The sequence below is a fragment of the Trichosurus vulpecula genome, chromosome 6 (assembly GCF_011100635.1).
Source record: "Trichosurus vulpecula isolate mTriVul1 chromosome 6, mTriVul1.pri, whole genome shotgun sequence".
Classification (NCBI taxonomy): Eukaryota; Metazoa; Chordata; class Mammalia; order Diprotodontia; family Phalangeridae; genus Trichosurus; species Trichosurus vulpecula.
Genome location: NC_050578.1, coordinates 139,612,422 through 139,627,792, shown reverse-complemented (window position 1 = coordinate 139,627,792; position 15,371 = coordinate 139,612,422). Strand labels below are relative to the sequence as shown.

At 44.0% G+C, this 15,371-nt stretch overlaps 1 protein-coding gene across 2 annotated transcripts in view; it reads right to left on the bottom strand.

Moving 5' to 3' along the window:
• Positions 1–13,707, bottom strand: part of NDNF (neuron derived neurotrophic factor) — a 41,328-nt gene extending 27,621 nt beyond the window's left edge. The window contains exon 1 of one of the 2 annotated variants that reach the window (XM_036762531.1): positions 12,863–13,707. The gene's annotated coding sequence lies outside the window, so the exon portion shown is untranslated. Of the gene's footprint in view, positions 1–12,170; positions 12,210–12,862 lie in introns of those variants that run through there. The other variant, XM_036762532.1, reaches the window with a different exon arrangement.
• Positions 13,708–15,371: the final 1,664 nt, after the last annotated feature.

The window sequence follows — 15,371 nt, the reverse complement described above, 5'->3', positions numbered from 1 at the left end:
ATAACTGTATGTAACTTTTTGGAGGGGGGGAAGTCTCACTTTATTGTCCATCCCAAGTGCATAAGGAAAGACTTCATATAACATTCATTTTTTTACCATAAGTCTGACATCTAGCTGCCTTCTACATCTGACCTTAAAAATAGGTATAATAAGAACACTCATTTTTCATATAATATTATACTCAGGGAGCTTTCCAATGTCACTGTTGGCAAGAACCAAAATATTCTAGTCAAATGTGTTTCACAACTTTATTTCAAATCTCCTCTATCATTATCTTACAGGTAAATGCTTGAACTCAGACCCAATTAAATGAATCTATTGCTGGGAAAAGGTGTGTTTTTTTTTTAATTATGAACTACAAAAAATGCCAGTACACTAATTATTAAAGAAGGGAAGGGGACATTGTAGAAAAACACATTTAATGGTCCCAGTGATTCTACTTCTTTATACAGAGATCAAAGGATTAAATAAAACTGGATGAGTTTTTACAATGTAAGGCCCTAAACGGTGTCTTAGAATTTGAGAGAACATTTCTGTGTCCAATGACTAAAAGTCCAATCATTGAAAGGCCAACTTTTTTCAGCTGCATAAATGGAAACGTGAAAGTTGCAGCTGAACTCCATAGAGATAAACACTAGAACCAGCCAGAATAGACTGTGCATTTCAAAGAGTTGAGACTGTCCATGCACCTTTAAACTGTTGTTTCTAATACACTAAAACAATAGGAATCTGTTGGTCCACAGATTAAGACATTAAGGAGGCTGACAGGGATTGTATCCTGAAGAGATGTCTAAATACATTGGAAGACAATAATATTTTTGGCCTTTAAGGACATGGCATTGTTTTTCACAAACTGCAAGTGGAATTTACAGCAATACTATTTTCCCAATATTTGTAAATGATACTTTTTGAAAGCTGAGGGCCATAGGTAGGAAAGAGAGACACATTGATGAGGGCACAGTCTCTGGGAACCCCTTGAACCCTTGAGCTCTCCTTGAATCTTCCCACTTGATCTGGCCTTGGCCTGAGGCTATAACCATTAAGCCCAAATGCCTACCTTGCCCAGTCCTCTATTGTCCAGCTGTTTCCCACCCTTAGTCCTGTTTCCCATCCTTAATCCTGATCAAAATATCTATACCCTAGCTCTGTTACCCTAGCCCTTTATTGTCTGTCAAATCCATCACCCCAGACCACCCCTCAATCCCTCCCACAATCTTTGTGTATATAATCTCCATCTTGCCTCCATGAAGTTGGTCAGATCCAATCTAGCTCAGATTGGTCTGGCCCGCTTTCCTTACAGGCGTCGCAAGGGATGGGATCTCTGGGGGCAGGCCTATGTGGCTAACTCTTAATAAACTTTCTTTTCCCTTGGCTGAGAAGGCTTGAGTTGAATTCTTTCGGCAGGACCCGGTGTTTCTGTACTTTGGGGTGTCGAGCACCTCTCACCCCAAACCCTCATCAACATGGAGTGGCAGGGTAAGTTGCAACACATTTCCGGCAAGGTTGAAAAGAGTTTCAGATTGAAAAAAATCAACATAACAAAAAGAAGCGACAGTAAATTCTTCCATGCAGTCCAGAAGTACAGAAGAAGATTGCCAGAAATCTGTGGGCACTTTAAGTGAGGATGTGCATGTGTGTACATTGGGGGGGAGTGGGGTGCCACGGGGAGTGGAAGGTGTGAAGTCATCTCAGTCTCTGATAAATGAGGCCTGAAGTTTATGGGCATTGTGAATGAGGGATGCACTGGTGAGGGTAAAACCACCCCAATCTCAAGTAAATGGGGCCTAAAGTCAAATGGATCAGAGCCCAGGCCTCGTGGAGCTGTAGGAAGGTTTGGAACCGTATGGAACCAGACAATACATGGGCGGGGGGAGGGAGGGGGGAGGTTTCAAGAGCTCTGAAAGTAGGCATGTTGTTGGAGATCCAGCAGGAGACAGAGCCAATCCAACACATACCATCGGGTCACCAGGAGGCCTGAGACCAGCATGATCTCCAACATCCAGTTGTAGCTTGTGAAGGCCACAACAGATGATGATGCCTACTCTGTCTCCTTGGTATCTCCAGTTGGGTAATGCATGAGGGAAAAGAGCCAGAGATAAAGCCAAAGCCAGCACTCATGCTGGACCACCAGGAGGTGCAGGCAGAAGTCAAGGGTTTTGGAAGAGGCTAGAGCCTGGTTTCAGCCACTCCAATCACTACTGTAATGCCACCAGCATCTATATTGCGGAAGGAAATGGACCTGCCCACTGCATCCAAGAGGGCAAGAGAGAGAGAGAGGAGTCTGGTACTGGAACAATTTCCCTTAGCAGGAACTGAGATCAAAACTGTGGAAGCTCAAGTACAATGAAGAAACCTATGGGTTATAAGAATACCAAGAGGTCTACTCAGAAAAAAGAACTCTACAATGAGTACGAGTAAATCCTTAGAAAAAGAGAATGGCATGACCATAAAGATTCCAAGAGCGCATGGAAGAAGGAAACAAGAGAAAATGAAATTAGAATACTTAAGCCAAAAAGAATGAAGGTGATAGTTTAGAACATGAGATGGAAAACTTTGCCCAAGTAGTAGACTCAATGAAAAACAGAAAATAGAATGGAAGAGACATAGTTAAGGGATTCAATGAGGCAAAAAGCAATACTATAACAGGGGAAGGAAGGGACTGAGCAAAATACAGCAACTCCTAGGGACCAAACACTGTCCTAAGCCTTGTTTAAATATTATCTCATCTGTTCTCACAACAACCCTGAGTGGTAGGTGTTATAATTATGCCATTTTACAGTTGAGAAAACTGAGCAGGCTAAATGACATATCCAGGGTCACACATCTAGTAAATTTCTGAGGCTAGGTTTGAACTTGGGTCTTCCAGATTCCAGGACCAGCATTCTATACTTGTGTCTCTATACAGCTGCTTCCCGGACTGTCACGCTGAAAAATTAGGAAAGGTAAAGCATCAACTACCAAATGCAGCTGACCTAGAAAAGAAGTCAAGAAGAGATCTATTATAGACTTGCTGATAACTATGCCTGGTGCTGGTGACATCAAAGAGAAAAATGGAAAGCAATGACAACTCATCCCAGACCTTGCAAAGTTTATATTCTACTGGAGGAGACAAAAAATAATCAGATAAATCAATATAAAATCTTTTGGTGAATCTCTCACTAACAGTCTCTACCATTCTCATACTAACAAAGGGATCCATAGGAACTGGTATATGAAGTAAGCCTCAAAAGAAGCTTGGGATTCAATGATTTGGAAGTGAGGAGAAACAGCATTTCAAGCACATAGCACAGCCTGTGCAAAAGTATGGCAACTGGAAAAGGAGTCCCATTTGTAAAGGGCTTATTGACAACCCAACCATGAGAAGTTTGGGATTAAATTTTTTCTTTCTGATGTCACAAAAGGCAAACATCTCAATCTTTGGAGCAGATTTCTTCCTGTTCTGAGAAACAGCCAAAACTCTCAATGTATTCCTTCCTCCAAAGTAAGACTGCTTTTAACACAGTATCAAATGCCAAGATAAAAAATGAGAATTCAAACTAATCTTCCATGTTTTGTCCCAAAAATGCCTAGCATCTAGATATCTGGAAACATCTGGATAGCTTTTTTTTTTCACACAGAGCCTTAATGTGATCATATATGTGACCTATATTTCATCTCTCTGAAAAAAAAGTCAGTTCCAAAAGAAGCTCTGAGTGAACTGTCTCAGCACGAGGAAACTCATTGTGCAATAAATCTCAGGACAGGCTTATTTTCCCTTAGAAACATCTATAATTGGTCTGACTTAATTTTTTTTCCTGTTCTTCCCCTGCTCCTCACAAGCCCAGAACTCAGCTTTTATCAGTTGGGAATCTAGCCTCAATGACAAAATCATCACCATTTTTGTAAATCAATATTCCCATCTGTAAATAGCTCAGGGGCCTTACTTTTCTGTTTCAGAATTAGTTACAAAAAAAGGCAACTTGAGTTGTTGAGTTGTCTGCGAAGTTATCAGGTTCACAGAGACCCACACATCGAGACCAATCTGAAATGCGGGAATCTAAATGAATTGTTTAGAGCTACGTTTTTAGCCCTAAAACTGCAGTCCTAGATTCTTCTCATGTGATTGTTTTGTTTTGTTTTGTTTCTAAATGCCGTGATGTTCCATCCTTGGGAGCTTCTGCAAAAATCAAAGATTCTATTGACGTGGTATAGTCATTGAAAAAATAAGGCCCTTTCTTGGATTGAACTTTTCAGAATACAGATGCAGGGAAATGTGAATCAGTTGCAGTTTTAAAAATCAGATTTCTGAAAGAATTGCCCTCATTTGCATTTGTAAAACCTCATTCATGAAGCTGTCCACAGATTCTGAGGATTTTAAAAAGTGTTCTTCTCAATAACCCTGTTTGGAGTTGACCATAGACTAAAAGCTCCATGAGGGTGAGAACTATCTCCCTTTTGAGGATGTAATACAGTGCTTAGCTGGCACATAGTAATGACATAGAAAATGATGGTTGATGGATTGAGAAAGAGGATGCAAATGAAGTGGGTCCTTTTTTACAGATGGAGTAACTGAGGCTGAGAGATTAAAAACTATGTGAACTGACATCAAGTCAAGAGTTTTTTTCACCACACCAAGCTGTCTCTCCTTAGGATGTTTTACACCAATAAGTAGACAAGACCCTTGTATAAGTTATACAATAGGTAAAATTTGTCCTGGAGTTCCCTTTTCACTGCCATTCTGACCCTGCTGGGTGCCCCAGCCGGCTTCAATGCAAGTCCCAAGGAGTGCTTGCTTATGCAGTGTTAATTAAGGAGGCCAGACATTCCTTTACAAGGGATAAGCCTTTTGCTCCACAATTAGAGATAAGGCATAAAATGGAGATACCCCTGGGAGAACTAACACAGGGACTTAGATGCACATTAAGAAGTAGCTGACATGAGGGCAGAGAGCTGGTTTTGATAAAAGGAGAGGGAGCATACGGCCTCTGAAGGGGGTGGGGGGAATTTGATACTATGGTGGAGGGTGGGGAAAACCTCCTCAGAGGGGAGCCTAGGGATACCAAAGACAAGTATCTCCTGCTTCATTATTTTGCTGAGGTCTAGTCATCATCTTGGATTTTTTGTAAGTAGGGCTATACTCTTAGCTATTTACCAGCTAGTCCTTCCTTCCATTTGCATTTGCAAAGTAAACTCTTCAGGAATGACAAATTTTTATCAACCCAACAGAATGAAATTCTAAAGAGGTGGGGGATGGGTGCATTTCAGACACCAACGATAAAGTGGGGGAAGAGAATTTGAGGGGGCCTCTTAAATTCCACCCCCTTGGATCCGCCTCATGTCCAGTGAAAATGTTATTGTTAACAGCTTATTCTTTTGCTAGGCACTCCTTTGAATAACGTTAAGTGCAAAACATAAAGTACATAGGATTACAAAGGAAACCAATTATTTTGAAATAAATATCTACATTTTTTTCTATCCAAGTCCATAGACCATTCCTTCCTCCCAAAGTCAGTGAATCCAAAGTCAAAAAACTCTTATCTTAAAATGTTAATTGTGTACAATAAGGCTTTTTTATCCAGATAAAACTGTTATTTATGATGAACATATTATACTTCAATGGCATGCCCTTGAAATATGGATTTTCGAAGGTCATCTGTACATTCCCACTGACATTCCCATTTGGGACAGGACTCAGGCAGGGGGAAAGGTGTGAAGGAGAAGAGGGAGAATGAGTGTTGATTAAGCTCCTGCTATGGGCCAAGCACTGTGCTAAATGACCTAAATCATTGCTCCCCCTTTCTCCCATTACCAAGGGTGTTTTGGTCTGGTTGCTGAGTCTAACCTTGGTCAGTCACTGTATCTGAAAACAATTATCTCCCCAATTATCATATCTATTTATACTTTAAATAATTGGATCTGAAAAACCCTGATCATAAGATAAGATAGTGTATGAAAAGTTATTCACACCATAAAAGACTAATATAAATGCCCACTGTTATAATCAGTAAAGGAATGAACAGACATTAATTTAGAATATAAAACCTGAACATTGATTAAGTCCTACTGACATATGGACAATATAGGGATCTGACATGTATTTGCACAAGTATACATATATGCATAATATTTTATGTCTTAGGATACAAATGTATATGTATTGTCGAACACATGAGTCACTTGGGACATATGTCTTATGTGGCATAGGATCATAGGTCTATAACTAGAAGATACCTAAGAAGTCATCTGGTCTAATCCCTTCCATTTCACAGATGAAGACCAGAAGCATGGAAAGTCTAAGTGACATACCCAAGGCCACACAGATAGGAAGTGTCAGAGCTAAGACTTGAACCAAGATCTTCAGATTCCATTCAATCACTCTTTCAAGTGGATCATACTGCTATGAGCACTTGCATGTCCACATGTCAAAATACCGTGCAATTTTGTCTTTTAAAGAGTATCCAATAAAATTACTGAAGGGGGCTAAATACACTTTTATTGCTACTTTGCTGTATGTAAGGATGGTACAGAATTCCATAATGCTCTCAGTTTCACTGGAAAAGAATTTTGATACAAGAATTAATAGCATAATGCAGTGGTGCCACCTAGCAGGGCCAGATTTTGAGCTAGGCAGGGGAACAACCTCAGCCCATCACTGCAGTCTCATGAATTGTGTCTTCAACCTGAGGATAACATTATCATTACCAGTATCTGCGGTGGATAGAGAGATCCGAAACTCATCAATTCCCTTGTACTTTCATTCACCTCATTGCTCTTGTAGAAACATCTCTAAAGTCATGACAAGACTCCTCCACCCACATTATGCTTCTTCCATCAAAGATGCATTATTGCTGTTCATTGGTTCTGTTCACTATTAATCCCAGGTCATTCGTCAACATGGGCAAAAAAGTCTCCTGATTCATGTGGTGACAATTCCCAAAGACCAGAGAGCTCTTCCTCTCTAGTTTTCTAATACCAGGGGCCAATTTGACTCCTCAGAGTGTGTATTTTTATACTTTCTTTTTCTCAGAAGAATAAAAATTGCTTTAAAAGACGTTTATTTGAAGTAATTATGAAAACCACATTTGTATTGGCTCCCTTTCTTTTATGACCTCTTTAGAGAGCAGAAGATTATGGCAGATGTGTTCTTTGGCAACAGCTGGCAGAGGTGAACGAACACTAGGCTCAATTTCCTCTTAAACAAAAAGGAGGAAAAGTTGCACTATTCTTTCAGCCCTCATCTCCTCAGATCTCACTTTTGCTGATATAAGCACTAGGAAAAAAAATATTTGGACCATGTAACAAATGCAGTGTGTGGGTGCGAACTTTACCTCCTTCATTTTGCAATGACATCAGTAAGCTTACTCCTTTTCTAACTTAGAAGGAAAGTCTCCTGAAAAAAATAAGTTATGATTTGTCAGCTTGTAAGTTATCTTTTACCGAGATTTCTCTCAAATGCCAAGGCACCCCATCCTTAAAAAGTCTTTCTGTTTGCTTTCCTATTTGCAAAAACACAAAATACAAGTACAACCCAAAAGCAGCAAATTATTTGATTTCTCAAGAGATTTCCAAGGATTTCAGGTGCTTTTCTATAGGTATTCTGCTATCTGTTTTCTTGATTTAAGAAAATAGTAATTTCAGGAAATGAAGGTAAGGGTTTGGACCATCAAAAATGCATCATGAAGTCCCTATCACGCCCAGCACTGACCACAGCAATATTTGTTTTAATTAAAAGAAAATTAAGGAGTTTAATCCAATCTTTATTTATAGAATTATTAAAAAGAAACTTTAGAAATGATTCAGGAAAAGACTGAAGAAAGCTCAAACGGATCTACACTTGTTAGAAATATAAAACTGAAAGACTTCCATGGAATCCCAAATAAAATGTGGAATGAGAAGGATATTATCTACCTTGTAACAGAACCCAGTGCCCAGCTGTTCTTTGCTTAAAATTGCCTCTTCATCAATGAAATGTACACACACACTCTCCTACTGAAATATGTACTGCCTGTCTTTTATCCCATCTTCAGGTTTTATGCTTTTAATATTTTAAGATGTTAAAACAAGCTGTGGGTTTTGTTTGGCAAAATTAAAACATATACTCCCTCCATCATGTTTTGCAGATGTCATCTGGAACAAATTCCTCTGTGATTTCTAGACTAGAGCTCCGGTAAATTATTTTGTTCACACTAAGAAGAAGGAAAGAAAAATGGCAGTTGTATCTTCTTTGGGCTGTACATTTGGGAACTAATGACCAATGGATGCTTTGGCTGCTCCTGGCACTGAACTGCCTGGATTGCATTGCGGCAGATGCTAGGTATGCTCCTGGAGGCCTAAATGTACCCAGGGCAGTCTTTGTTAACTTGAAATGTAACTGAATTCATGGATCTCATCCCACAAACTCCTGCAGTCACTCCAAAATTATAAGAACAGTTGTACTCTCCTGTGACTCAAGGCATGAGATGCATCCATTACTTTTAAAAGAAAAGGTAGGAGGGGCTTGGTGTTTTCCCTTTACTGGCAATTAATATAAGGAATCCTGGCCATCATCCTGTTTGATAATACTGTGCAGTAATAAAGTAGAACTCACTTTGAAAAACTTGTAGAGTCCAAAATCTATTTTTTTAAAAATTTATTATTGAAAGGAATGCTTAGTTAATAGGAGAGGGAGAATAGAAAGTTGAATATTAGTTTTCAAAGCAAACACTTTTGTAGAGCCTATAGAGATTTCATTTAATTATAATCTGTGGTGACCTCTGCTTCTTCTAAAAAGGAAAAAGATAATTCTCTGCGATGAAGAAAAAAATAAGATTAAGAAAAAAAAACCCAACACATTCCAAAATAAGTATTCCAGGCCCTGCCCCAAGTCCGTATAAATTGTTGGGGTGATAATATTTCTCAATTCTGACATAGTATTGGCCAATAACACTCACTCTTCTCTTCTTCCTAGCAGCTAGCAGATGGCAATCCACTTCTGGCAAAGTTCACACTTTCACCTGCTGCCAGGGAGGGTGCCGGCTGCTTACAAGAAAACTTGACAAGGGGGAAGGGAAGATGTTGGAGCTCCTAATGGTGCAAGGCCCACATCTTGTCCCCTGGTACCCCCTAGTGAGTTCTCAAGGAAAACTACTAAGAGAGTTAACCTCAAATTCATATATACTTCTAGCATGGGAATATATGATGGAGTCCTAGTGCCCTCTAAAATTGTAGATTCGCACACAAGTACACTGTAGTCAGTTTTCCTCTCATCTATACTGAGTCCTCTTTCTCTAGACACTGTGGATCAATGACACCCATCATATGGGGGGGGGGTGAGAGAGAAAGAGAGAGACAGAGAGTGAGAGAGAGCTTTTTAAAGTTTGATTTAGCTCTCTAGACATGAAATTGTTAATGAAGTAAATCTCTGAACATATGGAAGAGGAGAAATCCACCCTATAACCCCCACCCCCTTCAAACATTACTTGATTAAAGTTTTTAAAATAGCACTACCCCCCCATTCTTCCCCCCTTTACTCCTTCCCCTCCCTTCCCAACACACAAAAGGAATCTGGGCAAGAAAGGAGCTATAAGCTGGATCACCAGGTTCCTCGACCAGCTGATGAAGTTCCATCTCTAACCTTAGAATGACTGACCCACTGTGGCTATCCAGAAAGTTACATTTGCCTATAACAATAAACTACCCAGCTTTGGGAAAGCACCATACTTTCCCACATGAATGTTAAATAGGTCCAGGACAAATAAACTGAAGGATCCCCCCCCCCCCAACCTTCTAAGACCAAAGGAGATTCTTCAATTATATATTTTGTTACTGTCTTAACAGATAAAAGCTGTATCTGCAAGTGATTAAAAGATGTTTTCTATTCATTGCCTTATTTCTGCTGAAATAAAGACATAATTTAAACCACATATAATTCTAAGCAATTTGGGCCCATTACAACATTCTAGCTTCTTCTTTTTTAATGATAGTTACTAATTAAAACAGAGTGTCAGTGTTATTGCAATGCTTAGTCTGATGCTTTGCCATGCAGGTTTAGTGAATAGAAAGACCTGACATAAAAATGAAAACAATATCCTAGACCAGGCTGTATGTAAGTTGTTATGTTTAGAGAGCGTGGTACAGATTAGGGACAGACATTGAAGTTATGCTCACGGGAGGGTGAGAGCCAGCAGTTTATATGGGCTTTTTTTTTCCTATGGATACAGAAAGTATTTTTTGAGAAAAATACGAATTAGTATTCATTTGTCTAGCTGCTGAGTCACTTATGGCTAATTGCTCTACCCTCTTGCCCCCCAAAAGCTAGTAGAAAAACACTCCTGAAGGTTAAGTCAAGGGACATTTTAACATAATTCCAAATATATTTAGATTAAAAATGGGAATTGGGACCCTAATTAATTATGTTGCCCAGTTTTTAAATTTTGAGGAGAGAGACTGAGGCAAATGAGGGCAGTTTATAAAACTGCAAGTAAAACCTGGAATTCAAAATTGTGTGGGTTTTTCACTTTGGCAAAATAATAATATTTTTTTTTCCTGGAGGTTGATTGATCTCATATGAAAGATAGGTGTCAGAAAGTAATACCTTTCTGGTATGTTCACAGAAATCACTTGGAAAACTTTGCAGCAAAACGATCGACTGAATATAAAATGTAGTCCCCTTTTAAGGTTACTGTCTCATTATCACTTTAACAAACAATAATCAGTAATAAACGTTGGGGGGTCCTCACATTCACATTTTCTCAGTGTCTTTCTCTTTCTCATACGTCTCTGTCTCTCGGTTTCTGACACTTTCTGTTTCTGTCCCTGTCTTTCTGTGTGTTTCTCTCCCCCACCCTCCTCTTTCCAGCCTCATTAAGCGCACCTGGGATCAGCACTTTACCCGCATCTATACCAGACTGGGGAGCGTGTGGAGGAAGGAAGCAAATAGTCTTTTCTTCTCACAGAAACCTCTCAGGCTTTTTCTGAGGCTCTGGGTGAGAGAAGGAGAAGAGGAGGTCAAGGGGCTGGGAGGAGGGAGGAGAGGAAGAGAAGGACGAGGAAGACCACTGGAAAGTGGGGCTGTGTTTGGTAAGGAAAGCTTCAGAAGAGGCGGGAGGGAAGAAAGAGCCTTTCCTGAGACCTCGGGAAAGCCGAAGAAGAGAAGTAGAGCCACCCAGGAGCCCCACGAAGTTCTCTGAGAGTATTGAGAAAAGAAATGCAGACTAGGAAAGCTACCCCCGGAGGTCTGTTCCTGGGATGGTGACTGGGCGGCCCCTGGTCGGAGGAGGAGGAGGAGGAGGAAGAGGAGGAGGAGGAGGAGGAGGAGGAGGAGGAGGAAGAGGAGAAGGAGAGGTCTGGGACAGCCCTTCAGTAGGGGTGGTGGGGGAGGCCGGAGGCTGTCTGATTCCCTGGTATGTCGCTGGCATCCTCCTCCTCTTCCTCCTCCTCCCGAGGGAGGTGGGAGAGCGGACGCCGGGGGACACACTTTCATACCCAGTTTCGGGAGAAAAGGCAATTGCCGCCTTCCGCCCAGGGCGTCTCTTTGCTGAGTTTCTCCAGGAGCTCAGCTGGGCTCTGAGAGTACTGAATAGCAGGAGGCTGGGATCCCTGGGGACCCGAAAACATAAAGGGCAGTGAGACACAGCGCCGGGGCCAATGGGGCGAAGGAAGGGGCAGGACCAGGAATCTGACTAGCTAACCGCCCTACTAAGGGAGCTGACGACTCCTTCCCGGCAAGGTTCTATAACGAGGTGGCGGGGTCTTCTGTCAGCCTCTGCCCTGCTGCCCTGCCCTTGCGTGCTCGGGCAATATGTAAGGGAGGAGTCCAAACTGGCACGTAGATTTCTTTTGCTGCCTCCCCCCCTCCCCGCTTCTCTTGACCGCGTCATCCTGCAATTCCGGCCAGCGTACCTGTCCTGTATAGGCTGGCTGCAGAAGGGAGGAAGGATCGGGAGCCGGAAAGGGGGATCGCCTCAGAGGTACTCCCTCCCTGCCTCCCCCATGTGCCGTAGGCACCTAGAGAAGATCGCCTGGTAACTTATCCTTCCCCTCCTGGATAGCCCCAAACTTCTGCCGCAGACACCTGGTAATTTTGTGACCCTGAAGAATGAATGCACTGTCTGTGAGCCTGTTTCCTCATATGGAAAATTAAGAATTATTAAGAAGTCATTAACATCTAAGGTCCCTCACAGCTCTAAATCTATGACCTTTCCTTACCTCACCTCAAGGCAAATTTGAACCCTGTCCCGCCAACGTCTCCATCACTTGAAAGAAAGAAGGGTGCAAGTTCCTGGAGAAAAGGACGGGTATGGTTGGTATCTTTACAGCCCCAAAGCTGAGCACTGCTCCTTCCACTCAGTATGCCTTTGATCAATGTGAGTTGTTTCATTTGGTAAAACAGTAAGCCAGCCTAAACAGCGGGAGGGAAGTGGCAGTTAGGCGTCCGGAGCAAGCCACCCTTCTCTTTGCAGCAGGAACCAGCACCCTCCCTGTCCTTAGGGTCCCAGAGGGGCTCCCTTTCCCTTCCGAACTCGGTTCTCTGCTCCTAATCTCCCCAGGCTTATCCCCAGGGGATTCCGCCTCGCAGCGAACAAACCCAAACCCCGCCCCCGCCCCCAGCTTATCTTTCCCATCGTGGGGATACCTTTTGCCTTCTACTGCACCCTAAATGCCCAACTCACCCCCTTCTTTTCCTCAGCTTCTCTTTGGTTCGGCCCAGGGAGGGGTGTAGTTCACTTTTGTGACCCCCTACACCCATGGGACCCCAACGGCTCTAAAGACGCCCTTTGCCCCAAATTGTCGAGGGACGCGCCCAGAGGGAAGGAAAGAGTCTGTGCGTCGGGTCGGATCCGTCTGTCGGTATTTTACGGGCTTCAGTGTGGATGCAGCAGGCTTCCCTCTGGTTCGTACTTACCTCTCAATGTCTACTTCGTGGCTTTTTTGCCCTGAGACAGAAGGAAACAGATTTCTCCCGAAGTAAGGTGCTTCTTTGTGAACTAGTGCAGGTTATTTCGGTGCGTCCAAGATGACAAACTCCAGCGCCCAAGCGGACCCCCAGGGTCCCGTTGGGGCTCTGGTAAGAGCAGCAGCCTCCCCAGAAGCAGCGTCCCAACTTTGCTGAGGAGGATGCAAACTTCCACCGCCTCTGGGCCGGGGCTCCCGGATGGCCCCAGGAGGGAGGACGCGGTTCCTGCAGGCGCGGCGGCTGCTCCTCGCTTCCCAGACGAAGGTCCTGGGCAGCTGCGAGTCCCTTTACATGTCTCGGGGGGCACCCTGGGCCGTCCGGAGCCCCTGCGGAGCGTCGAGCTCTAGGCTGGCAGAGGCTGAAGCTGGAGCGAAGACTGCGGAGGCAGCGGCTGCTGTTTGCCGCGGGCGCCGCTGACCGGACCCTAAGCACCTAAGGCTCCAGGGAGCGAGGAGCGAGCCGGCCTGAGAGAGGGGCTGCGGAGCCCGCGGGAGGAGGCAGTCTGCGTGGAGCCCGGGGCAGCCGAGGCAGAGGCAGAAGCGGTAGCGGCAACAGCCTGGGCTTCCGCAACACCCAACAGATGCTCGTGACCGGACGGTGCACACTCGCAAACACGGACGGTCGTGGGCCGCGCAGCACACAAGCTCCGGGGCCAGCTGGGCTCCCGACGGTCTGATGCCCTGGTGCACCCGCGGCTGGGGGACTGGGTGCTCCCTCTCCTCTCTCCTCTCCTCTTCCCCTGGGCGGTTCAGTGCGGAGCGCGAGTGTGTGCGCTCTCAGTGTCACTCACTAGTGAAGCTCAGAGACGCCCTCCCTCCCCCTCCTCTGCCTGGGCCGCCCTCTCCCCCCCCCCCCCCAAGCTGTCCCTCCTGCTGGCCGAGAGCGCGCGCGCACTTCTCTCTCTCTCTCTCTCTCCCTCCCTCTGTCTCTCTGTCTCTCTCTCTCTCTCTCTTTCTCTGTCTGTCTGCCTCTCTCTCTCTCTCTCTCCCTCTCTCTCTCTCTCTCTCTCCCTCTCCCTCTCCCTCCCTCTCCCCCTCCCCCTCCCCCTCCTTCCCTCCCTCTCTCCCTCTGTCTCTGTCTTGTCTCTTCTTCTCCGTCCCTGTCTCAGAACACTGACATCGTACACCCAAACCTCTGATTCTGTGATGTTGTTTCCCGCATTCTCAGGAAGAGCTCGAGCTGATACCTTCTTTGGCTCCCAGATCTCTACTTAAGACGCTAAAAGTGAATGACAGAGACAGAGAGACAGACAGAGACAAACAGAGGCAGAGAGAGACAGAGAGGCAGAAAGACAGAGACAGAGATAGAGTCCTGTAGTTAGTTGATTCAGAAGTGGGGAGAATGGGTGAGTATCCTAAAGGAATTTTCACTCGTTCCAAAGCTCAGAATGAGGGAGACACACTGAAAAAAGAGACGAACAGAAACAGGGGAGAGAAGTGGAGAGATCAACAGATAGAGACAGAAATTGAGAGAGAGAAAGATAGCACTGGAGCAGGAGTCAGAAACAGGAAGGCAAAAAGAAGACACAGAGAGCCAGAGAGAGAAGCGAGGACTCAACCACCAGATAGTTGTTCTAGGAATGAGAAAGCAGTGCGCTGGGCCAAACGCGACAAGCACTGGAGAGTGTGAGGAGGCTCTGAGACTTGATTAGTTCACCACCACCACCCCCATTAGAAGTTCCCTAAGTGCTCCAGGCTGGGGCACTGGTAAAAAGTGTCCCTTATTTTTTAGGTGGGAGGGAGTGGAGAGTTTAAGCATTTATCTGTTGCCTACTATGTGCTAGAGTAAGCTAGACGCTATGCTAAATGTTGTAGGAACGTTATTGGAGCCTCACAATAACTCTTTGAGGTAGTCACTGTTATTATTTTGATTTTACAGATGAAGAAATGGAGGAAGAGCTTAAGCGATTTGCCCAGGGTTACACAGCTAGTAAATGTCTGAGGCCAGATTTGAACTTGCCTTCCTGACTCTATCGAGGTCCAGCAATCTCCCCAAAGTATGGTCTGGTTGCCCCTGTCTCTCCCTCTCTGTTTCTGGACTAGCTAGGTAGTGAGATTCCCCTCTATGCACAATGCTAGGACATGTTTGTTAACATGGAGCTTTTCAACCTTGAAAGTGAAATGTTGAAAGTAAAGGAGATAAAGAACTTCCAATCCATCTCTACTACATCATCAGCCTGCCCTTTGTGACCTCATGACTTTTCAAGGGAGGAATTCCAGTGTGGGGCCTCCAGATGGCTTTCTATTCTAGCTCCAGGCTGGGACAACATGTGCATCTCACTTTATGGAGTCATTGCATTTGTATTTGGCAAATATTTGTAAAGGTCACAGAATTTCTAGAGGTGATAAGGACCACCAAGAACTGTTCTGGTATATTAAAAGGAACACTGGATTGAGAATGAGGAAATCTGAGGTCTATTCCTAGCTTTCTCCCTTGAGTGTGACCTTGGAGATAGCAT